The sequence below is a fragment of the Bufo gargarizans genome, chromosome 2, assembly GCF_014858855.1.
Source record: "Bufo gargarizans isolate SCDJY-AF-19 chromosome 2, ASM1485885v1, whole genome shotgun sequence".
Lineage (NCBI taxonomy): Eukaryota > Metazoa > Chordata > Amphibia > Anura > Bufonidae > Bufo > Bufo gargarizans.
In genome coordinates this window covers 719,058,472-719,084,363 of record NC_058081.1, presented here as the reverse complement: position 1 = coordinate 719,084,363, position 25,892 = coordinate 719,058,472, and the positions used below count along the sequence as shown (strand labels likewise).

Here is a 25,892-nt window from a genome sequence, read left to right as displayed (position 1 = left end):
TCAAGATATAGATGTGGGAGGCACTCGGTATCCAGGTTGAATATGTGTGGTTTGTGGAAATATTAAGGGGTTGGTGGTAAAGGTGTGGGTTGTGTTCTTGAAGTGGTATATAACGGTATATAATGATCACACCATAATTGTTGCTATTAAAAATGTTAATTTATTAATAAAATTATAAAGATATAATAAAAATTAAAAAAATTAAAAAATCTAAGAATATAGAAAAATCGAAGAATATAGAGAAAAAGGAGAAAATTATCTTTGGTCCACTTAATGTGTTAGGTAGGGATGAGCGAACTCGAACTGTATAGTTCGGGTTCGTACCGAATTTTGGGGTGTCCGTGACACGGACCCGAACCCGGACATTTTCGTAAAAGTCCGGGTTCGGGTTCGGTGTTCGTCGCTTTCTTGGCGCTTTTGTGACGCTTTCTTGGCGCTTTTTGAAAGGCTGCAAAGCAGCCAATCAACAAGCGTCATACTACTTGCCCCAAGAGGCCGTCACAGCCATGCCTACTATTGGCATGGCTGTGATTGGCCAGAGCACCATGTGACCCAGCCTCTATTTAAGCTGGAGTCACATAGCGCCGCCCGTCACTCTGCTCTGATTAGCGTAGGGAGAGGTTGCAGCTGCGACAGTAGGGCGAGATTAGGCAGATTAACTCCTCCAAAGGACTTGATTAACTGATCGATCTGCAGCTGTGGATCATTGAGCTGCTGATCCTCAATTGCTCACTGTTTTTAGGCTGCCCAGACCGTTTGTCAGTCACATTTTTATGGGGTGATCGGCGGCCATTTTGTGTCTTGTGCGGTGCTGCGACCAAGTGCATCCAAGCTGCGACCAAGTGCATTTAACCCTCAATGGTGTGGTTGTTTTTTGGCTAAAGCCTACATCAGGGTGAAGCTGTCACACCAAGTGCATTTAACCAGCAATAGTCTGTTCATTTTTTGGCCATATACTAAATCAGGGGCAAGCTGCGCCTGTCACCAAGTGCATTTAACCCTCAATGGTGTGGTTGTTTTTTGGCTAAAGCCTACATCAGGGTGAAGCTGTCACACCAAGTGCATTTAACCAGCAATAGTCTGTTCATTTTTTGGCCATATACTACATCAGGGGCAAGCTGCGCCCGTCACCAAGTGCATTTAACCCTCAGTAGTGTGGTTGGTCAAGCTGTGACACCAAGTGCATTTAACCAGCAATAGTCTGTTCATTTTTTGGCCATATACTACATCAGGGGCAAGCTGCGCCCGTCACCAAGTGCATTTAACCAGCAATAGTGTGGTTATTTTTTGGCCATATCCCAGTCTAATTCTGTCACTAAATCCATACCGGTCACCCAGCGCCTAAATACTAGGCCTCAAATTTATATCCCGCTAAATCTCTCGTTACCGCTGTCCTGTTGTGGCTGGGAAAGTTATTTAGTGTCCGTCAAAGCACATTTTTTGTTCTGGGTTGAAGTACAATTCCCAATTTAGCAATTTCATAATTTAGTGGTTCCTGCTATATCAGAGCTATTTGAAATCTATCCCTAAAAGGGTATATAATATTCAAGGTGCACATAGGGTCATTCAGAATAACTTCACACACACCCGCTACTGTGCATTTCCAAGTCTAATTCTGTCACTAAACCCATACCTGTCACCCAGCGCCTAAATACTAGGCCTCAAATTTATATCCCGCTAAATCTCTCGTTACCGCTGTCCTGTTGTGGCTGGGAAAGTTATTTAGTGTCCGTCAAAGCACATTTTTTGTTCTGGGTTGAAATACAATTCCCAATTTAGCAATTTCATAATTTAGTGGTTCCTGCTATATCAGAGCTATTTGAAATCTATCCCAAAAAGGGTATATAATATTCAAGGTGCACATAGGGTCATTCAGAATAACTTCACACACACCCGCTACTGTGTATTTCCAAGTCTAATTCTGTCACTAAACCCATACCTGTCACCCAGCGCCTAAATACTAGGCCTCAAATTTATATCCTGCTAAATCTCTCGTTACCGCTGTCCTGTTGTAGCTGGGAAAGTTATTTAGTGTCCGTCAAAGCACATTTTTTGTTCTGGGTTGAAATACAATTCCCAATTTAGCAATTTCATAATTTAGTGGTTTCTGCTATATCAGAGCTATTTGAAATCTATCCCTAAAAGGGTATATAATATTCAAGGTGCACATTGGGTCATTCAGAATAACTTCACACACACCCGCTACTGTGTATTTCCAAGTCTAATTCTGTCACTAAACCCATACCTGTCACCCAGCGCCTAAATACTAGGCCTCAAATTTATATCCTGCTAAATCTCTCGTTACCGCTGTACTGTTGTTGCTGGGCAAGATATTTAGTGTCCGTCAAAGCACATTTTTTGTTCTGGGTTGAAATACAATTCCCAATTTAGCAATTTCATAATTTAGTGGTTCTGCTATATCAGAGCTATTTGAAATCTATCCCTAAAAGGGTATATAATATTCAAGGTGCACATAGGGTCATTCAGAATAACTTCACACACACCGCTTACTGTGTATTTCCAAGTCTAATTCTGTCACTAAACCCATACCTGTCACCCAGCGCCTAAATACTAGGCCTCAAATTTATATCCTGCTAAATCTCTCGTTACCGCTGTACTGTTGTTGCTGGGCAAGATATTTAGTGTCCGTCAAAGCACATTTTTTGTTCTGGGTTGAAATACAAATCCCAATTTAGCAATTTCATAATTTAGTGGTTTCTGCTATATCAGAGCTATTTGAAATCTATCCCTAAAAGGGTATATAATATTCAAGGTGCACATTGGGTCATTCAGAATAACTTCACACACACCCGCTACTGTGTATTTCCAAGTCTAATTCTGTCACTAAACCCATACCTGTCACCCAGCGCCTAAATACTAGGCCTCAAATTTATATCCTGCTAAATCTCTCGTTACCGCTGTCCTGTTGTTGCTGGGCAAGATATTTAGTGTCCGTCAAAGCACATTTTTTGTTCTGGGTTGAAATACAATTCCCAATTTAGCAATTTCATAATTTAGTGGTTCCTGCTATATCAGAGCTATTTGAAATCTATCCCAAAAAGGGTATATAATATTCAAGGTGCACATAGGGTCATTCAGAATAACTTCACACACACGCTACTGTGCATTTCCAAGTCTAATTCTGTCACTAAATCCATACCGGTCACCCAGCGCCTAAATACTAGGCCTCAAATTTATATCCCGCTAAATCTCTCGTTACCGCTGTCCTGTTGTAGCTGGGAAAGTTATTTAGTGTCCGTCAAAGCACATTTTTTGTTCTGGGTTGAAATACAATTCCCAATTTAGCAATTTCATAATTTAGTGGTTTCTGCTATATCAGAGCTATTTGAAATCTATCCCTAAAAGGGTATATAATATTCAAGGTGCACATAGGGTCATTCAGAATAACTTCACACACACGCTTCTGTGCATTTCCAAGTCTAATTCTGTCACTAAATCCATACCGGTCACCCAGCGCCTAAATACTAGGCCTCAAATTTATATCCCGCTGAATTTGAATACAATACATTGGGCCAAATAATATATTTGTTGTTGTGGTGAACCATAACAATGAGAAAAACATCTAGTAAGGGACGCGGACGTGGACATGGTCGTGGTGGTGTTAGTGGACCCTCTGGTGCTGGGAGAGGACGTGGCCGTTCTGCCACATCCACACGTCCTAGTGTACCAACTACCTCAGGTCCCAGTAGCCGCCAGAATTTACAGCGATATATGGTGGGGCCCAATGCCGTTCTAAGGATGGTAAGGCCTGAGCAGGTACAGGCATTAGTCAATTGGGTGGCCGACAGTGGATCCAGCACGTTCACATTATCTCCCACCCAGTCTTCTGCAGAAAGCGCACAGATGGCGCCTAAAAACCAACCCCATCAGTCTGTCACATCACCCCCATGCATACCAGGGAAACTGTCTCAGCCTCAAGTTATGCAGCAGTCTCTTATGCTGTTTGAAGACTCCGCTGGCAGGGTTTCCCAAGGGCATCCACCTAGCCCTTCCCCAGCGGTGAAAGACATAGAATGCACTGACGCACAACCACTTATGTTTCCTGATGATGAGGACATGGGAATACCACCTCAGCATGTCTCTGATGATGACGAAACACAGGTGCCAACTGCTGCGTCTTTCTGCAGTGTGCAGACTGAACAGGAGGTCAGGGATCAAGACTGGGTGGAAGACGATGCAGGGGACGATGAGGTCCTAGACCCCACATGGAATGAAGGTCGTGCCACTGACTTTCACAGTTCGGAGGAAGAGGCAGTGGTGAGACCGAGCCAACAGCGTAGCAAAAGAGGGAGCAGTGGGCAAAAGCAGAACACCCGCCGCCAAGAGACTCCGCCTGCTACTGCCCGCCGCCATCTGGGACCGAGCACCCCAAAGGCAGCTTCAAGGAGTTCCCTGGCATGGCACTTCTTCAAACAATGTGCTGACGACAAGACCCGAGTGGTTTGCACGCTGTGCCATCAGAGCCTGAAGCGAGGCATTAACGTTCTGAACCTGAGCACAACCTGCATGACCAGGCACCTGCATGCAAAGCATGAACTGCAGTGGAGTAAACACCTTAAAACCAAGGAAGTCACTCAGGCTCCCCCTGCTACCTCTTCTGCTGCTGCCGCCTCGGCCTATTCTGCTGCTGCCGCCTCGGCCTCTTCCTCCGCCTCTGGAGGAACGTTGGCACCTGCCGCCCAGCAAACAGGGGATGTACCACCAACACCACCACCACCACCTCCGTCACCAAGCGTCTCAACCATGTCACACGCCAGCGTTCAGCTCTCCATCTCACAAACATTTGATAGAAAGCGTAAATTCCCACCTAGCCACCCTCGATCCCTGGCCCTGAATGCCAGCATTTCTAAACTACTGGCCTATGAAATGCTGTCATTTAGGCTGGTGGACACAGACAGCTTCAAACAGCTCATGTCGCTTGCTGTCCCACAGTATGTTGTTCCCAGCCGGCACTACTTCTCCAAGAGAGCCGTGCCTTCCCTGCACAACCAAGTATCCGATAAAATCAAGTGTGCACTGCGCAACGCCATCTGTAGCAAGGTCCACCTAACCACAGATACGTGGACCAGTAAGCACGGCCAGGGACGCTATATCTCCCTAACTGCACACTGGGTAAATGTAGTGGCAGCTGGGCCCCAGGCGGAGAGCTGTTTGGCGCACGTCCTTCCGCCGCCAAGGATCGCAGGGCAACATTCTTTGCCTCCTGTTGCCACCTCCTCCTTCTCGGCTTCCTCCTCCTCTTCTTCCACCTGCTCATCCAGTCAGCCACACACCTTCACCACCAACTTCAGCACAGCCCGGGGTAAACGTCAGCAGGCCATTCTGAAACTCATATGTTTGGGGGACAGGCCCCACACCGCACAGGAGTTGTGGCGGGGTATTGAACAACAGACCGACGAGTGGTTGCTGCCGGTGAGCCTCAAGCCCGGCCTGGTGGTGTGTGATAATGGGCGAAATCTCGTTGCAGCTCTGGGACTAGCCAATTTGACGCACATCCCTTGCTTGGCGCATGTGCTGAATTTGGTGGTGCAGAAGTTCATTCACAACTACCCCGACATGTCAGAGCTGCTGCATAAAGTGCGGGCCGTCTGTTCGCGCTTCCGGCGTTCACATCCTGCTGCTGCTCGCCTGTCTGCGCTACAGCGTAACTTCGGCCTTCCCGCTCACCGCCTCATATGCGACGTGCCCACCAGGTGGAACTCCACCTTGCACATGCTGGACAGACTGTGCGAGCAGCAGCAGGCCATAGTGGAGTTTCAGCTGCAGCACGCACGGGTCAGTCGCACTACAGAACAGCACCACTTCACCACCAATGACTGGGCCTCCATGCGAGACCTGTGTGCCCTGTTGCGCTGTTTTGAGTACTCCACCAACATGGCCAGTGGCGATGACACCGTTATCAGCGTTACAATACCACTTCTATGTCTCCTTGAGAAAACACTTAGGGCGATGATGGAAGAGGAGGTGGCCCAGGAGGAGAAGGAGGAGGAGGAAGAGGGGTCATTTTTAGCACTTTCAGGCCAGTCTCTTCGAAGTGACTCAGAGGGAGGTTTTTTGCAACAGCAGAGGCCAGGTACAAATGTGGCCAGCCAGGGCCCACTACTGGAGGACGAGGAGGACGAGGATGAGGAGGAGGTGGAGGAGGATGAGGATGAAGCATGGTCACAGCGGGGTGGCACCCAACGCAGCTCGGGTCCATCACTGGTGCGTGGCTGGGGGGAAAGGCAGGACGATGACGATACGCCTCCCACAGAGGACAGCTTGTCCTTACCCCTGGGCAGCCTGGCACACATGAGCGACTACATGCCGCAGTGCCTGCGCAACGACAGCAGAGTTGCCCACATTTTAACCTGTGCGGACTACTGGGTTGCCACCCTGCTGGATCCACGCTACAAAGACAATGTGCCCACCTTACTTCCTGCACTGGAGCGTGATAGGAAGATGCGCGAGTACAAGCGCACGTTGGTAGACGCGCTACTGAGAGCATTCCCAAATGTCACAGGGGAACAAGTGGAAGCCCAAGGCCAAGGCAGAGGAGGAGCAAGAGGTCGCCAAGGCAGCTGTGTCACGGCCAGCTCCTCTGAGGGCAGGGTTAGCATGGCAGAGATGTGGAAAACTTTTGTCAACACGCCACAGCTAACTGCACCACCACCTGATACGCAACGTGTTAGCAGGAGGCAACATTTCACTAACATGGTGGAACAGTACGTGTGCACACCCCTCCACGTACTGACTGATGGTTCGGCCCCATTCAACTTCTGGGTCTCTAAATTGTCCACGTGGCCAGAGCTAGCCTTTTATGCCTTGGAGGTGCTGGCCTGCCCGGCAGCCAGCGTTTTGTCTGAACGTGTATTCAGCACGGCAGGGGGCGTCATTACAGACAAACGCAGCCGCCTGTCTACAGCCAATGTGGACAAGCTGACGTTCATAAAAATGAACCAGGCATGGATCCCACAGGACCTGTCCGTCCCTTGTCCAGATTAGACATTAACTACCTCCCCATAACCATATATTATTGGACTCCAGGGCACTTCCTCATTCAATCCTATTTTTATTTTCATTTTACCATTATATTGCAAGGCTACCCAAAGTTGAATGAACCTCTCCTCTGTCTGGGTGCCAGGGCTTAAATATATGCCAATGGACTGTTGCAGTGGTGGCTGACGTGAAGCCTGATTCTCTGCTATGACATGCAGACTAATTCTCTGCTGACATGAAGCCAGATTGTCTGTTACGGGACCACTCTCCTCTGCCTGTGTGCTGGGCCTAAATATATGCCAATGGACTGTTGCAGTGGTGGCTGACGTGAAGCCTCATTCTCTGCTATGACATGCAGACTGATTCTCTGCTGACATGAAGCCAGATTCTCTGTTACGGGACCTCCCTCCTCTGCCTGGGTGCTGGGCCTAAATATATGCCAATGGACTGTTGCAGTGGTGGCTGACGTGAAGCCTCATTCTCTGCTATGACATGCAGACTGATTCTCTGCTGACATGAAGCCAGATTCTCTGTTACGGGACCTCCCTCCTCTGCCTGGGTGCTGGGCCTAAATATATGCCAATGGACTGTTGCAGTGGTGGGTGACGTGAAGCCTGATTCTTTGCTATGACATGCAGACTGATTCTCTGGTGACATGAAGCCAGATCCTCTGTTACGGGACCTCTCTCCTCTGCCTGGGTGCTGGGCCTAAATTTATGACAATGGACTGTTGCAGTGGTGGCTGACGTGAAGCCTGATTCTCTGCTATGATATGAAGCCTGATTCTCTGCTGACATGAAGCCAGATTGTCTGTTACGGGACCTCTCTCCTCTGCCTGGGTGCTGGGCCTAAATTTATGACAATGGACTGTTGCAGTGGTGGCTGACGTGAAGCCTGATTCTCTGCTATGATATGAAGACTGATTCTCTGCTGACATGAAGCCAGATTGTCTGTTACGGGACCTCTCTCCTCTGCCTGGGTGCTGGGCCTGAATTTATGACAATGGACTGTTGCAGTGGTGGCTGACGTGAAGCCTGATTCTCTGCTATGACATGCAGACTGATTCTCTGCTGACATGAAGCCAGATTGTCTGTTACGGGACCTCTCTCCTCTGCCTGTGTGCTAGGCCTAAATATATGCCAATGGATTGTTGCAGTGGTGGCTGACGTGAAGCCTCATTCTCTGCTATGACATGCAGACTGATTCTCTGCTGACATGAAGCCATATTGTCTGTTACGGGACCTCTCTCCTCTGCCTGTGTGCTAGGCCTAAATATATGCCAATGGATTGTTGCAGTGGTGGCTGACGTGAAGCCTGATTCTCTGCTATGACATGCAGACTGATTCTCTGGTGACATGAAGCCAGATCCTCTGTTACGGGACCTCTCTCCTCTGCCTGGGTGCTGGGCCTAAATTTATGCCAATGGATTGTTGCAGTGGTGGCTGACGTGAAGCCTCATTCTCTGCTATGACATGCAGACTGATTCTCTGCTGACATGAAGCCAGATTGTCTGTTACGGGACCTCTCTCCTCTGCCTGTGTGCTAGGCCTAAATATATGCCAATGGATTGTTGCAGTGGTGGCTGACGTGAAGCCTGATTCTCTGCTATGACATGCAGACTGATTCTCTGGTGACATGAAGCCAGATCCTCTGTTACGGGACCTCTCTCCTCTGCCTGGGTGCTGGGCCTAAATTTATGAAAATGGACTGTTGCAGTGGTGGGTGACGTGAAGCCTGATTCTCTGCTATGACATGCAGACTGATTCTCTGGTGACATGAAGCCAGATCCTCTGTTACGGGACCTCTCTCCTCTGCCTGGGTGCTGGGCCTGAATTTATGACAATGGACTGTTGCAGTGGTGGCTGACGTGAAGCCTGATTCTCTGCTATGACATGCAGACTAATTCTCTGCTGACATGAAGCCAGATTGTCTGTACGGGACCTCTCTCCTCTGCCTGGGTGCTGGGCCTAAATTTATGACAATGGACTCTTACAGTGGTGGGTGACGTGAAGCCTGATTCTCTGCTATGACATGCAGACTGATTCTCTGCTGACATGAAGCCAGATTGTCTGTCACGGGACCTCTCTCCTCTGCCTGGGTGCTGGGCCTGAATTTATGACAATGGACTGTTGCAGTGGTGGCTGACGTGAAGCCTGATTCTCTGCTATGACATGCAGACTAATTCTCTGCTGACATGAAGCCAGATTGTCTGTTACGGGACCTCTCTCCTCTGCCTGGGTGCTGGGCCTAAATTTATGACAATGGACTGTTGCATTGGTGGCTGACGTGAAGCCTGATTCTCTGCTATGATATGAAGACTGATTCTCTGCTGACATGAAGCCAGATTGTCTGTTACGGGACCTCTCTCCTCTGCCTGGGTGCTGGGCCTAAATTTATGAAAATGGACTCTTACAGTGGTGGGTGACGTGAAGCCTGATTCTCTGCTATGACATGAAGACTGATTCTCTGCTGACATGAAGCCAGATTGTCTGTTACGGGACCTCTCTCCTCTGCCTGGGTGCCGGGGCCTAAATATCTGAGAATGGACTGTTCCAGTGGTGGGTGACGGGAAGCCAGATTCTCTGCTATGGAACCTCTCTCCAATTGATTTTGGTTAATTTTTATTTATTTAATTTTTATTTTAATTCATTTCCCTATCCACATTTGTTTGCAGGGGATTTACCTACATGTTGCTGCCTTTTGCAGCCCTCTAGCCCTTTCCTGGGCTGTTTTACAGCCGTTTTAGTGCCGAAAAGTTCGGGTCCCCATTGACTTCAATGGGGTTCGGGTTCGGGACGAAGTTCGGATCGGGTTCGGATCCCGAACCCGAACATTTCCGGGATGTTCGGCCGGACTTCTCGAACCCGAACATCCAGGTGTTCGCTCAACTCTAGTGTTAGGACAAACAAAGTTTGCATATTCAATGTTCCTTAAAGTCCTCGATTTGACATTTGTGTCCAGTAGAGGGAGCTAAAGATGGTTACAGCTGAGGGTGATTACAGCAGGGAACGATGAATATGCCGGATTCGCTGGGTGAAAACTGTAAGTGCACATGTAGCAGGATCGACATATGAATAGCCTCTAATTTCGTAGCTTTGTATCGATACGGGTTAGGTATGTCGAAAGAATAAAAAACGTTGCAAATATAAATGTGCGGCTAAAAAAAGGTGAGGAACATAGACAGGTGATCGATGTAGATGCACCCTATTAGTGTTACGTTACCCGTTATGCTGCTTTGTTATTCGCTGGCCTTGCTCTACCTGCCCGTGATTAAAAATCAGCTGGACACAGATAAAAGGGAAAGGTTAACCTTTGCAGTGCTGTAGAAAAGTATAAGAATACAGAAACCAAGGGAAGTTTAAAGAACCTCTGTCAGATTGATCAACCCTATTAAACCAAGCATACTGTCTGGTAGTGGTGATCATGCTGATTAAAATTATATATTTCTTAGATATCTGCATTTGTATTCATATGCAAATGGAGCACCAGGGGGTGGGGCTGAATTTGTCGAGTGCTGATTTGTAACACCCCTGCACAATCCCCTCTCCCTTTTATTGCAAGGGCTAGAGATCAGCATATTGAGGACAGAAGCAGCAAATCGTGTTTTTCATATGTGACACTCAGCTCTGGCTTAGAATTTGCCTTTACACAGAGAAATAACTCCTCATATAGATATAGGGAGTATTATCTATAGATATCAGGAAAAAGTAAAGTTGAGTAAAAAGAAAGTTGTATTATGAACTACAGCATTACTTTCATCAGGCCATTTTACCATACACATAAGATTTTATATCAACTTTTATTATGAGTTAAATGAGGGGGGGGGGGGGAATAACTGAAGAAAGAACTCTACAAGTCTTTGGTGGGACTAAAACCTGAAAACTGCTACAGTATATGTAAAGAAGAAGACATTACCTCCAGGCTATAGCCTTACCATATTGATAGCACAATTTTTGTTATACTTAGAAAGCTAATACATAGTATTTGCAATGGAAACCAATGCTATATACCGGCTTTCTAAGTATAAAAAAAACATACCTATCAATATGGTAAGGCTATAACCTGGAGCTAAGGTCTTCTGCCTTGCATAAAGCAGTCTCAGGTTTGAATCCCATGAAAGACTTGGAGATTTCTGTCTTCAGTTAATTTTAATTCTCTTTCATTTAACCCATAATAATCTTACAGTATGTGTATGGTAAAATGGCCTGATGGAAGAAATGCTGCAGTTCATATCACGTTATGACGCCATTTAAGAATGAGTTTTCCTTCTTTCCTGATACCTATACATCTGAGGAGTAACCAGGGGCAAATCTCCTCAGGTGGTGCCATCTAGTGAGTAGAGAAGGGTGGCAACAGCACTGACATACTGTAGAAGTAGCCAGTCCGAGAGCTCCCACCTCTAGATAAAGGCAATTGCACTGGCTTTCAGGATGTTTCTGCCAGATAGGGGAGGATGCAGGAGTATTACAGTGAGAACCTTCCAATGTTGTTCAGCTGCCTGCCCTTTAGTGGAAGTGAGTGGATGGGCCACTGAACAACAGTGATAGATCCTCCTTTAACAATCACTGATCCAGTGTAGGGTTAATCTGCATGTGGAGGCGGAGCGGTGCCCTTTGCAGAAGGATTCTCAATGGGATTTAGGTCTGGACTTTGACTAGGCCATCCTAACACATACAGGTGAAACTCGATAAATTATAATATCATCCAAAAGTTCATTTATTTCAGTAATGCAACTTAAAATTAGAATTTTGTAAAAAGGTTCAATATGCTAGGCTCAAAGTGTCACACTCTAGTCAGCTAATTAATCCATACCCCCTGAGAAAAGGGTAACATAGTAACATAGTAACATAGTACATAAGGCCGAAAAAAGACATCTGTCCATCCAGTTCGGCCTGTCATCCTGCAAGTTGATCCAGAGGAAGGCAAAAAAAACCCTGTGAGGTAGAAGCCAATTTTCCTCACTTTAGGGGAATAAAAAATTCCTTCCCGACTCCAATCAGGCAATCAGAATAACTCCCTGGATCAGCGACCCCTCTCTAGTAGCTATAGCCTGTAATATTATTACGCTCCAAAAGTTTATACATATAGAGAAAATGAAAAAATATAATTTGAACTTGAAAACAGTGTTTACTGTAAATCCCATAAATTTCCAGTAGGGGGAGCAGTTATATAAAAGTTCTATATAGTCCAAGTTCATTCACCCTATTTCATGAATAGATATCCCAGTGGTGAACAATAACGGTATCGCAAGAACCTGTATACGTCAGAGAGCTTCCCGTAAGTTTTGTCGTTCTTCCTTTTTTTTTATTCATTTATCAGTGACAGTGTGCGCCTCCGTATATTAGAGAGAACACGTCCCAGTACATCTGATATTTTCCGTAGATAATGGTAATGCGTTTAATGCTCAGAAAAGCCTGCAGTATAATAATAATGATGTTTAAAACTGTAGCTCTATCCTGCGTGGGGTGAACACAATTACGGATGTCTGCTGTATTAGCGGTGTCTCGCTCCAGAGACAGAACACTTGTTAGACTGATTGGAGCAAAGATTAATGCTTTGACGATCTTCCTTTTTGTTTCTCAGTGACAGTGTGCGCCTCCGTATAACAGAGAACGTCACAGTACATCTGATGTGTTGCGGTAAGTTATGGTAATATATAACTGCAGTGTAATAATGTTAAGAACTGCAGCGCTATCCTGTATGTGATACACGCAATAAGGGTGTCTGCTATGTTAGCGATGACCCGCTCCAGAGACAATATGCTGGTTAGATTGATTGGAGCATAAAACAAATTTTGTGGATAACAATGTTTTGGTTACATTACCAGTCCGAATGTTCGCAGCGAAAGATAGTGTTGATCAGCCAAGCACTACCTGCCTGTGACGTAGCGTTCCACGTGGGAGCAGCGGGAGCTTTGGTTGATGCTAGTTGCAGCAGGAGCTTCGGCGTGGTGCTAGTTGCAGCGGGAGCTTCAGTTGATGCTAGTTGCAGCGGGAGCTTCAGTTGATGCTAGTTGCAGCGAGAGCTTCGGTTGATGCTAGTTGCAGCGGGAGCTTTGGTTGATGCTAGTTGCAGCGGTAGCTTCGGTTGATGCTAGTTGCAGCGGGAGCTTTGGTTGATGCTAGTTGCAGCGGGAGCTTCGACGTGGTGCTAGTTGCAGCGGGAGCTTCGGTTGATGCTAGTTGCAGTGGGAGCTTCGACGTGGTGCTAGTTGCAGCGGGAGCTTCAGTTGATGCTAGTTGCAGCAGGAGCTTTGGCGTGGTGCCAGTTGCAGCAGTAGCTTTGGCGTGGTGCTAGTTGCAGCGGGAGCTTCGACGTGGTGCTAGTTGCAGCGGGAGCTTCGGTTGATGCTAGTTGCAGTGGGAGCTTCGACGTGGTGCTAGTTGCAGCGGGAGCTTCAGTTGATGCTAGTTGCAGCAGGAGCTTTGACGTGGTGCCAGTTGCAGCGGGAGCTTCGGTTGATGCTAGTTTCAGCGGGAGCTTCTAAGTATAAAAAAAACATACCTATCTGTCAAGGAACCATGAACCAGACGTACAACAGAGATAAGTGGAAATAAGAAGGCTTTATTGACAATAAAGCTGTAAGGCAAAGTCCAAACGGATGGCTAAACCGAGGCAGGGTCTTGCGAAGCCAGGGCAGGAACCGGAGGGGTAGTCAGACGAAGCCTGGATCAGGAACCAGCAGGGTAGTCAGACGAAGCCAGGATCAGGAACCGGAAGGGTAGTCAGACGAAGCCAGGATCAGGAACCGGAAGGGTAGTCAGACGAAGCCAGGATCAGGAACCGGAAGGGTAGTCAGACGAAGCCGGGATCAGGAATCAGAAGCAGCAGCAGTCTTAGAAGCATGTGCACACAGGAGGACCAAGCAGGGAACTGAAGCCACAGACCTCCTATATATATGAGCTGGGCATCCAGCTCCTCCCAGTGGGAGGGAGAAGCCGCAGGGTAGGAGGCTACAAGAAACCCAGAAACCAAGATGGCCGCCAGCACATGTCAAACGAAGGAGAACAGCCAGAAGGTAAGACCATGACACTATCAATATGGTAAGGCTATAACCTGGAGCTAAGGTCTTCTGCCTTGCATAAAGCAGTTTCAGGTTTGAATCCCATAAAAGACTTGGAGATTTCTCTCTTCAGTTAATTTTAATTCTCTTTCATTTAACCCATAATAATCTTACAGTATGTGTATGGTAAAATGGCCTGATGGAAGAAATGCTGCAGTTCATATCACGTTATGACGCCATTTAAGAATGAGTTTTCCTTCTTTCCTGATACCTATACATCTGAGGAGTAACCAGGGGCAAATCTCCTCAGGTGGTGCCACCTAGTGTGTAGAGAAGGGTGGCAACAGCACTGACATACTGTAGAAGTAGCCAGTCCAAGAGCTCCCACCTCTAGATAAAGGCAATTGCACTGGCTTTCAGGATGTTTCTGCCAGAGAGGGGAGGATGCAGGAGTATTACAGTGAGAACCTTCCAATGTTGTTCAGCTGCCTGCCCTTTAGTGGAAGCGAGTGGATGGGCCACTGAACAACAGTGATAGATCCTCCTTTAACAATCACTGATCCAGCGTAGGGTTAATCTGCATGTGGAGGGGAAGTGGTGCCCTTTGCAGAAGGATTCTCAATGGGATTTAGGTCTGGACTTTGACTAGGCCATCCTAACACATACAGGTGAAACTCGATAAATTATAATATCATCCAAAAGTTCATTTATTTCAGTAATGCAACTTAAAATTAGAATTTTGTAAAAAGGTTCAATATGCTAGGCTCAAAGTGTCACACTCTAGTCAGCTAATTAATCCATACCCCCTGAGAAAAGGGTAACATAGTAACATAGTAACATAGTATATAAGGCCAAATAAACACATCTGTCCATCCAGTTCGGCCTGTCATCCTGCAAGTTGATCCAGAGGAAGGCAAAAAAAAAAACTGTGAGGTAGAAGCCAATTTTCCCCACTTTAGGGGAATAAAAAATTCCTTCCCGACTCCAATCAGGCATCAGAATAACTCCCTGGGTCAACGACCCCTCTCTAGTAGTTATAGCCTGTAATATTATTACGCTCCAGAAACACATCCAGGCCCCTCTTGAATTCCTGTATTGTACTCACCATCACCGCCTCCTCAGGCAGAGAGCTCCATAGTCTCACTGCTCTTACCGTAAAGAATCCTCTTCTATGTTTGTGTACAAACCTTCTTTCCTCCAGACGCAGAGGATGTCCCCTCGTCACAGTCACAGTCCTGGGGATAAATAGATGATGGGAGTGATCTCTGTACTGACCCCTGATATATTTATACATAGTAATTAGATCTCCCCTCAATCGTCTTTTTTCTAAAGTGAATAACCCTAATTTTGATAATATTTCAGGGTACTGTAGTTGCCCCATTCCAGTTATTACTTTAGATGCCCTCCTCTGGACCCTCTCCAGCTCTGCTATGTCTGCCTTGTTCACAGGAGCCCAGAACTGTACACAGTACTTCATGTGTGGTCTGACTAGTGAACCTGAGATTGTGACTTTTGGGTTTCATAAGCTGTAAGCCATAATCATCCAAATTACAACAAATAGAGGCTTGGAATATCTCGCTTTGCCTGTAATGAGTCTCATATATTAGTTTCACCTTTTAAGTTGCATTACTGAAATAAATAAACTTTGCACGATATTCTAATTTGTCGAGTTTCACCTGTACAGTTCCTGCCCATTCCATTGTAGCTCTGGCTGTATGCTTAGGCCCTTTTCACACGGGCGAGTATTTCCGCGTGGGTGCAATGCGTGACGTGAACACATTGCACCCGCACTGAATCCGGACCCATTCATTTCTATGGGGCTGTGCACATGATCGGTGATTTTCACGCATTTCTTGTGCGTTGCGTGAAAATCGCAGCATGCTCCTCTTTGTGCGTTTTTCACGTAACGCAGGCCCCATAGAAATGAATGGGGTTGCGGGAAAATCGCAAGCATCCGCAAGCAAGTGCGGATGCCGTGCGATTTTCACGCACGGTTGCTAGGTGATGATCGGGATGGGGACCTGATCTTTATTATTTTCCCTTATAACATGGTTTTTTTTACAAATAATTTAACTCACCTTAATCCACTTGTTCGCGCAGCACACCTCTTATCCTAAAGTGCTAATGCACCATCTCACACCTTTTCTATCGTGGCTACCGACTGCGGCATAGTGTCTGACGAAGGCCTACGTGCCGAAAACGTTAACACGAAACTGCCACATGTCTATCTAATGCATTCAAGTAAATAAAAGCATTCCAACTGAAGCTCATTTGCTGTGATCTTTAATCAATTGTATACCGGGGTAGGAACCCTTTACACAGCAACACCAATACGGAGTGCGACAAAGCTTTTACAATAGTATTCCCTAACAAACACCCCCAACGTATGTGAATGTAAAGCCGTACAGCAGCATATATCAGCCATTGGTTAGGTAATAAATAAAACGGTGAGTAGGTAAGGTTTTTTATTTTTATGGATATTGGATCTAGGGTCGTATACATTAACCACAATGTGAGTGATGCTGTAAATGATTTATTATATTAACAATCCAGACTACTTTGTGATAGAAGGATAACTAATATAGAAGATATTATGATGATTATCTAGGATAGATTAAAAAAAATATTAAGAAAATTAGGAAAAAATTAATAATTGGAAAAGTAAAAAATATAAAATAAAAAAAACGTTCATATAAAATTTATATGTATGAAAAAGTTTATACATATAGAGAAAATTAAAAAATATAATTTGAACTTGAAAACAGTGTTTACTGTAAATCCCATAAATTTCCAGTAGGGGGAGCAGTTATATAAAAGTTCTATATAGTCCAAGTTCATTCACCCTATTTCATGAATGGATATCCCAGTGGTGAACAATAACGGTATCGCAAGAACCTGTATACGTCAGAGAGCTTCCCTTAGGTTTTGTCGTTCTTCCTTTTTATGTATTCATTTATCAGTGACAGTGTGCACCTCCGTATATTAGAGAGAACACGTCACAGTACATCTGATATTTCCGGTAGATAATGGTAATGTGTTTGATGCTCAGAAAAGCCTGCAGTATAATAATAATGATGTATATAACTGTAGCTCTATCCTGTGTGCGGTGAACACAATTACGGATGTCTGCTGTATTAGCGGTGTCTCGCTCCAGAGACAGAACACTTGTTAGACTGATTGGAGCAAAGATTAATGCTTTGACGATCTTCCTTTTTTATTTCTCAGTGACAGTGTGCGCCTCCGTATATTAGAGAACGTCACAGTACATCTGATGTGTTGCGGTGAGTTATGGTAATATATAACTGCAGTGTAATAATGTTTAGAACTGCAGCGCTATCCTGTATGTGATACACGCAATAAGGGTGTCTGCTATGTTAGCGATGACCCGCTCCAGAGACAATATGCTGGTTAGATTGTTTGGAGCATAAAACAAATTTTGTGGATAACAATGTTTTGGTTACATTACCAGACTGGATGTTCTCAGCGAAAGATAGTGTTGTTCAGCCGAGCACTACCTGCCTGTGACGTAGCGTCCCACGTGGGAGCAGCGGGAGCTTCGGTTGATGCTAGTTGCAGCGGGAGCTTCGGTTGATGCTAGTTGCAGCAGGAGCTTCGGCGTGGTGCTAGTTGCAGCGGGAGCTTCGGCGTGGTGCTGGTTGCAGCGGGAGCTTCGGCGTGGTGCTGGTTGCAGCGGGAGCTTCGGCGTGGTGCTAGTTGCAGCGGGAGCTTCGGCGTGGGGCTGGTTGCAGCGGGAGCTTCGGCGTGGTGCTGGTTGCAGCGGGAGCTTCAGCTGATGCTATTTGCAGCGAGAGCTTCGGTTGTTTTTTCATTTATTTTATAGATTTGCTTGTCTATATAATTTATTATTTACATCATATTGACTACATAAGCCCTTTAAACACCTACTTTAAATATTTATTCAATTCTCTCTTTTTATATGCTCTTTTTTAAATGATTTCTTTTTAAATGATGTTTTACATATGTGCCATGGAGGATCCATTCCATGTTTCCAGTATCATCTTTGTGTTTCTGACCAGACTCCTCGCCTGAGAAAAGAAACTACCCTATAAAAGTCCTATAGAAGTCATATACTTCAGACCACTGAGGAAGAGGAAATGAGCCTCGAAACGCGTATGGTATCTCTGCAGTAATAAAAAGTTTTTACAATCGCAGCAGCCCTTGGATTAAGACCAGGCAACGTTCCCAAGCTCCGCTATCCTATTCAAGACACGGGCGGTGCAATACAGATCATTTTCCAACTTGAGCAACCAGCACGACACCGAAGCTCCCGCTGCAACTAGCTTTAACCGAAGCTCCCACTGCAACCAGCACCACGCCAAAGCTTCTGTTGCAACTAGCACCACGCCAAAGCTTCCGCTGCAACTAGCACCACGCCAAAGCTTCCGCTGCAACTAGCTTTAACCGAAGCTCCCGCTGCAACCAGCACCACACCGAAGCTCCCGCTGCGCCCACGTGGGATGCTACGTCACAGGCAGGTAGAGCTCGGCTGATCAACACTATCTTTCGCTGCGAACATTCGGACTGGTAATGTAACCAAAACATTGTTATCCACAAAAAAAAAAATGTATGCTCCAATCAATCTAACCAGCATATTGTCTCTGGAGCGGGTCATCGCTAACATAGCAGACACCCTTATTGCGTGTATCGCATACAGGATAGCGCTGCAGTTCTAAACATTATTACACTGCAGTTATATATTACCATAACTCACCGCAACACATTAGATGTACTGTGACGTTCTCTATTATACGGAGGCGCACACTGTCACTGAGAAACAAAAAGGAAGATCGTCAAAGCATTAATCTTTGCTCCAATCAGTCTAACAAGTGTTCTGTCTCTGGAGCGAGACACCGCTAATACAGCAGACATCCGTAATTGTGTTCACCGCACACAGGATAGAGCTACAGTTATATACATCATTATTATTATACTGCAGGCTTTTCTGAGCATCAAACACATTACCATTATCTACCGGAAATATCAGATGTACTGTGACGTGTTCTCTCTAATATACGGAGGTGCACACTGTCACTGATAAATGAATAAATAAAAAGGAAGAACGACAAAACCTAAGGGAAGCTCTCTGACGTATACAGGTTCTTGCGATACCGTTATTGTTCACCACTGGGATATCCATTCATGAAATAGGGTGAATGAACTTGGACTATATAGAACTTTTATATAACTGCTCCCCCTACTGGAAATTTATGGGATTTACAGTAAACACTGTGTTTTCAGGTTCATATTATATATTTTTTTTTTCTCTATATGTATAAACTTTTTTATACATATACATTTTATATGAACAATGTTTTTTAATGTTATATTTTTTTATTTTTCCAATTCCCCCCCCCCCCAAAAAAAAATTTCTTAATTTTCTTATCTATCCTAGATAATCAATCATTAAATTATCTTCTAATTTTTTATCCTTCTTTCACAAAGTAGTCTGGATTGTTAATATAATATATAACATCACTCCCATTGTGGTTATTGTATACGACCCTAGATATTTTGAGTGCCTCCCAGATCCAATATCCATTATAATCTATTTTCTCTTGCAACATTGTGGTGAGTCGCCTGCGTAGAGTACCTAGCCATAGGTTTTCCAGTTTGGGCTTTACTACGGTGAAGGTGGCACAATGGGCATTTCTAGCATGGAGGGGGCACAGAGGGCATTATTACTACAAAGGGGACACAGAGGGCAATACTACTACAAAGGGGCACAGAGGGCATTACTACTACAAAGGGGCACAGAGGACAATACTACTATGAAGGGGGCACAATGGGAATTACTACTGTGGAGAGGACACAATGTGGATTACTACTGTGGAGGGGGCACAATGAAGATAACTAGTGTGGAGGGGGCACAATGGCCTGGAGAGGGCACAAGGGGCACAATGGGCGTTGCTATTTTAAAGGGGCACAACGGGCATTTTTACTATGAAGGGACACGATAGGCATTACTACTTTGAAGGGGTTACAATGGGCATTACTACTGTGAAGTGGGCACGATAGGCATTTCTACTACAAAGGGGGCACAGAGGGCATTACTACTACAAAGAGGGCGCAGAGGCCATTACTATTATGAAGAGGCACAATAGGCATTACTACTATGAAGGGGGCACAATGGGCATTACTACTCTAAAGGCTGCACAATGGGCATTACTACTGTGAAGTGGACACAGAGGGCATTATTCCTGTGAAGGGGGCACAATGGGCATTACTACTACAAAGGGGGGCACAGAGGACAACACTACTGCAAAGGGGCATAACTACTGTGAGCGGGCACAATGAGGGTATAACTACCATAAAAGTTGTAGAGTGAGGGCAAAAATACTGTGAGGGGGCACAGTGTGGGCATAACTATCATAAGGGGGGGCAATATGGTCATAACTACCTTGATGGGGCACAAATCTGGACAAAACTACTGTGAAGGTTGTACAATGAGGCTAATACTACTGTGAGGGACTATGCGGCAATGCCCATGTTGTGAGGGGGCACAATATGGTCATAACTACCTTGAGGGGTCACATATCTGGACAAAACTACTGTAAAGGTTTCACAATGAGGTCAATACTACTATGAGGGGGTACAATTTTTTAAAAGTATTGGGAGGAGTGCCAGAGAAAGTACCCACCTGGGTGCCAAACACCCTAGGCATGCCACTGGATAGAAGCCTAGTGGTTAAGGTTGAAAAATATAGAGATTTGTCTCCTCCCTTACTTTCCTCTTTTCTCCATATCTGTCCTTATTTAACGAGACAGGTTTAGAAACTCATTACAGTCTATTCCTGCCTCAGTTAGGGTATTTAGAAGTGTCTATTGTTGTTATAGCACCATCTAGCAGTGTTAAATTGTATTACACTTTGTTTGCCTGTTACAAAGACTACTGCATTGTGGGAGTGCAAGGCATCCTGGGAAAGATAAGTCTCCAGTCTACAGGAGACATCATCAGAGCTGCCCTGTGCATGTCTCCTTCTCAAACTCCACCATCCTTGTAAAATCATATCTGGTGAGAGATCTAACTTTGTTTCAGGGACATTGTGTTATGCAGAGCTCTTTAGTTAGTTGTTATTCAGGGAGTTATAATTGTCAGCTAGCCATGCAATCTTATGTATAGGCAGCCATTTTACCATGTGCTTTTACTGTGATTGTAAATATTATAGTACATGCTATCCTATGCTTTATACTTATATATGTTATTTGCATTCTTGTAGTACTTGTACCACATATGTACAATCTCTCCCTCACGTGCATCGCACAGAGAGTACAACCTGTTTACCAATAAAAAAGGTAGGCTACAAAAAACAATCCTCTTATTTGGAAGACAGGAATGGTTTATGCTGAATGTCAGACTGCACAATGTGTATGAAGATAGAACAGTAAAACAGATGCTAGTCACCAGCAATAGTGGATCTGACTATACGGAGTCGCCGTCAGCCACGCGGTCCTGCGCACAAGATTGTAGCAGCTGCCATACAGTCACAAGAAGTTAGAGTGCAGCCCCCCAGCAAGTGTAGCACAATCCAGACCACGCCGAAGTCTGTTCCTACCTAGACTGGGTCTGCACAGAGACATTAAGCAGCCAGCAAAGGTACACAATGTCCACTAGCCAAGCTTCATCATTCAGGACACGGTGACAAGCAAGCCGCTCTAGCAAGTCCTCAATAACACTGCGCAACAATGATTTTGCTACCGAGAGAAAAACTTGTGATTTATACGAAAATGAGCGAGCTGATTCCAAATATGAACTTGGAATTTGCCTGACACGTCTACATTTTAACTCTTTAAGGACCCTGGGATTTTCCATTTTTGCGTTCACTCCCTGCCTTCCCATACTCCTAACTTTTTTATTTTTATCACATAGCCTTATGAGGGCTTATTTTTTGCAGGACAAGTTGGACTTTCTAATTGTACCTTTTACGGTTGCATACCATGTATAAGGAAGTGGGGAAAAAAATTCCAAATGGTGTAGAATTGGGAAAAAACACAATTCTGATAAAGGTTTTTATTTTATTTTTTACACTGTACACTGTGAAGTAAAATTTATGTTATCTGCATTCTCCAGGTCAGTACGGTTACAACGATACCACACTTGTATATTTTTTCTTGCGTTTTAATACTGAAAAAAAATATTAAAACCTTTGAGGAATTTTTTTTTTTTTATAACCATATTCTGAGCCCTATAACTTTTTGGCAGTTATGTGTACGGGGCTGTTTGAGGGCTCATTTTTTACAGGCCAATCTGTTCTTTTCAGTGATACCAATTTGAAGTGTGTGCAACTTTTTGATCACTTATAAACAAATTATTGGGTAGTTGAAGTGACAAAAAATGTCAAATTGGCTGTTTTTATTTTTTTTCCCGTTATGCCATTTGCTGTATGCCATTGATATTGTTATATTTTAATAGTATGGGCGCTTTCTTTCACGCGGCAATGCCTATTATGTTTTTTTTTATTGTTTAAGTATTTTATTTTAAGGAAAAGGGGGTGATTGAAACTTTTAGTTGTTTTATTTTTTTAGATTTGCAAAAACCTTTTTTTTAACTTTTCTTTTTACTTTTTTCTAAGTCACCTTGGGTGAGAATAACTGGCAATCAGATTGCCTATTGTGTTCATTTTTGTCTATATAGACACCATTGAACACTTCATTTGCACTATACTAATACAATGCTGCCACCTAGTGGCCTGTAATGGTATAGTGATCTAATAGGCACCGAAGCCTGCTTGAGGCTTCAGCATATTAAATCAATGTAACAGATTCCCCGATCTTAGCCGGGGGACGCTGTTACCGGAGCGGAAGTGCGCGACTTCCACTTCTGGAATGCACAGATGCCGTGGTAACATTTCACCACGGCATCAGAAAGGAAAAATGTATGCGATCAGCCTTATGGCTGATCGCATACAGATAAAACTCGAAAAATTTGAATATCGTGCAAAAGTCAATTTATTTCAGTAATGCAAATGAAAAGGAATTGCATTAATGCAGCTTAAAGAGGACCTTTCATGGGTCCAAAGAATATGAACTAAGTAGCAGGCTACATAGAGCGGCGCCCAGGGATCTAAGTGCACTTACTATTATTCCTGGGCACTGCTCCGTTCGCCCGCTGTGGCCCCCGGTAATTTTTTCAACATTTGGTGCAAGTAGACGCCAGTGTCTCTCCTTCTCCCTGACAGCCACACTGTCCAATCGCAGCTCAGAGCCAGGGAGGTTTTTTTCTCCCTGGCTCTGAGCTCTGTGCTGCGATTGGACAGCGCTGCTGTCAGGGAGAAGGAGAGACATTGGCGTCCTCTCCTACTTGCACCAAATTTTGAGAAATTACCGGGGCCACAGCCGGCGAACAGAGCGGCGCCCAGGAATAATAGTAAGTGCACTTAGATCCCTGGGCGCCACTCTATGTAGCCTGCTACTAAGTTCATATTCTTTGGACCCATGAAAGGTCCTCTTTAAAATTAGAGTTTTGTGAAAAGGTTCAATATTCTAGGCTAAAAGAGTCAAATTCTAGTCAGCTAATTAATCTATGTCCCCTGAGCAAAGGGTACCTCAAAATTGAGACTTTGGGGTTTCATAAGCTGTAAGCCATAATCATCCAAATTATACCAAATAGAGGCTTGGAATATCTCGCTTTGCATGTAATGAGTCTCATATATTAGTTTCACCTTTTAAGTTGCATTACTGAAATAAATGAACTTTGCACAATATTCAAATTTTTCGAGTTTCACCTGTACATGTGCCGCGAGTCTCTGCTATTTAAAACAGCAGAAACCCAGCGGCTATGGCGCCTGCTGCACGTGCGAGCGTGTGCCAAGTTTGGGACGGACTTCCGCCGTACATGTATGGCGGATGTCCTTAAAGGGTTAAGTTATACATGCAAAGCCTATTCAGTTACAATATTAATGCATTATATTGGAGATATTCCAATGGACATGTCCAGACCTGTCCGGACGCACTCAGGCTGATGTCAGCAGTAAGTATATAAGGCAAGCTCGACAGATTTTGATAAAGTGATCTGTTATAGTGCTATCAGTTTTGAAACTTAAGATGGATAAACTTAAATGTGTTAACAATCCAGACAATTTCTGCTACATATGTGGTAAAAACACTACTTATGATCAGCGCAAGAATCTGACAAAGCGAGTGCATCTTGCAGATTGGGATGCATTTGTGCTAGTAGTGCAGAACTTCCTTGGGAACAGACGAGCTGCAAACTATGCTGAATTAGTAGACAACATGCTTACAGCGTATGAACAACTTGGCTGCCGAATGTCATTGAAAGTGCATTTCTTACATTCCCATCTTGACTTTTTCTCACCCAATTTGGGACACGTAAGTGACGAACATGAAGAGCGGTTCCATAAAGATATTTGTACAATGGAGAAAAGGTATCAAGGCCGCTGGAATCCCAACATGATGTGGGACTAATGCTGGTTTTTGCAACGGGAAAAATGCAAAACCAGATGTCTGAAGCACTTTTAACAGTACTGGGCCTTGCTCAAATAAAACTTTTAAACTGAAAAATGAGACTTTTTGAAATTTTGTTATTCCATTACATTTTCATACACTGTTTACTATGCAAACTTTGATGTAGATCAGGTAATTGTTGGAGTAAAACTCATTCTGTTCAAAATTATCCATTGTTTTTAAGTGCTTAATTCCTTTTGCATAGCAAAATTTTGTGACTTCGTATTTGTAAGCTGCACACTCGATTTAGTATGGGAAGAATAGTTTTTGCCCAGTAGCAAAGTTTTTTTTGTTGCGAGGTGAAATAGAAATGGCTGCTCTCGCCCGCGCAGAAGCTGAGGCAGCAAAAGTAAGGTCTACCTTTGCCACACAGGAAATGCATCTAAAGCTAAGGCAAGAAGATCAAGAAAAAGAGAGAGTACGCCTGCAAGCGTCACTGGAAGAAGAGAGAGTATGCCTGCAAGCATCAATGGAAAAAGAGAGAGCATGCCTGCAAGCGTCACTGGAAAAACTCACTGCAGAAAAAGAAGCAGCAGCTGCAATAGTCAAAGCAGAGTATCTGGAAGCCATGGAGTTCCCTGAATCCGAGAAACACAGCAAAGTACTTGGGCCAGACCTAGATCAAGAAGATCTAGCACAGCGAGTCTCAGAATATGTCCATCAGCATCCTAAGACAGATGACGACTATGATCCAGTATATCAGCCAGCTTATACAGAGTGTCAAAGATCCTACCTTGAACCGCAGTGCCTCGAACAGGACGGCATATGACAAAGCAATGCCAGCCACAAGTACTGCCCTACAGAACAAAAGCTAAGACCCTCGCTTCGACGTAAAGGGACACCCTTCGCATCAGAACGGTATTATTCAGACTGTCCTAAGCCAGAAACCCCTAAAAAGGTATGGTGATCCACCACACACACACAGCATAACAACAGCACATCAGTTAGTATCGGTGCTAACCAGGCTGCCTTGTACTTCGCTACGTTCTTTGCTAAACGGGAGATAGTTACCAAAGGACTTACAAGGTTCACCGATCAGACCGAGAACTACAGGGCATGGCAAGCCTTCTTCCAGAACGTCATAAGGGACTTAGATCTTTTCTGTACTGAGGAGTTATATCTCTTGGTAAAGTGGCAGCTAGTCTGCTGAACACACCAAAAGAATCAGAGACATTAACATAAACTATCCGGGCAAAGGCCTAAAGATGGTGTGGGAAAGACATGATCAGTGTTATCGGTCAATAGAAGCTATAGAAAATGCTTTATATAAGAGAATTGATCATTTTCCCAGAATAGTGGGTAGGGGTTACCAGAAGCTGAGGAAACTCAGTGACTTGTTGATAGAGGTACAGATTGCTCAGGCAGAAGGATATCTGCCAGGGCTAGCATTCCTGGACTCTGCCAGAGGT

General features: G+C 44.7%; 1 protein-coding gene across 1 annotated transcript in view; it reads right to left on the bottom strand.

Moving 5' to 3' along the window:
• LOC122927108 (phospholipase A2 inhibitor NAI-like) overlaps positions 1-25,892 on the bottom strand; it is a 62,176-nt gene that overhangs the window by 6,307 nt on the left and 29,977 nt on the right. The window lies entirely within an intron of this gene.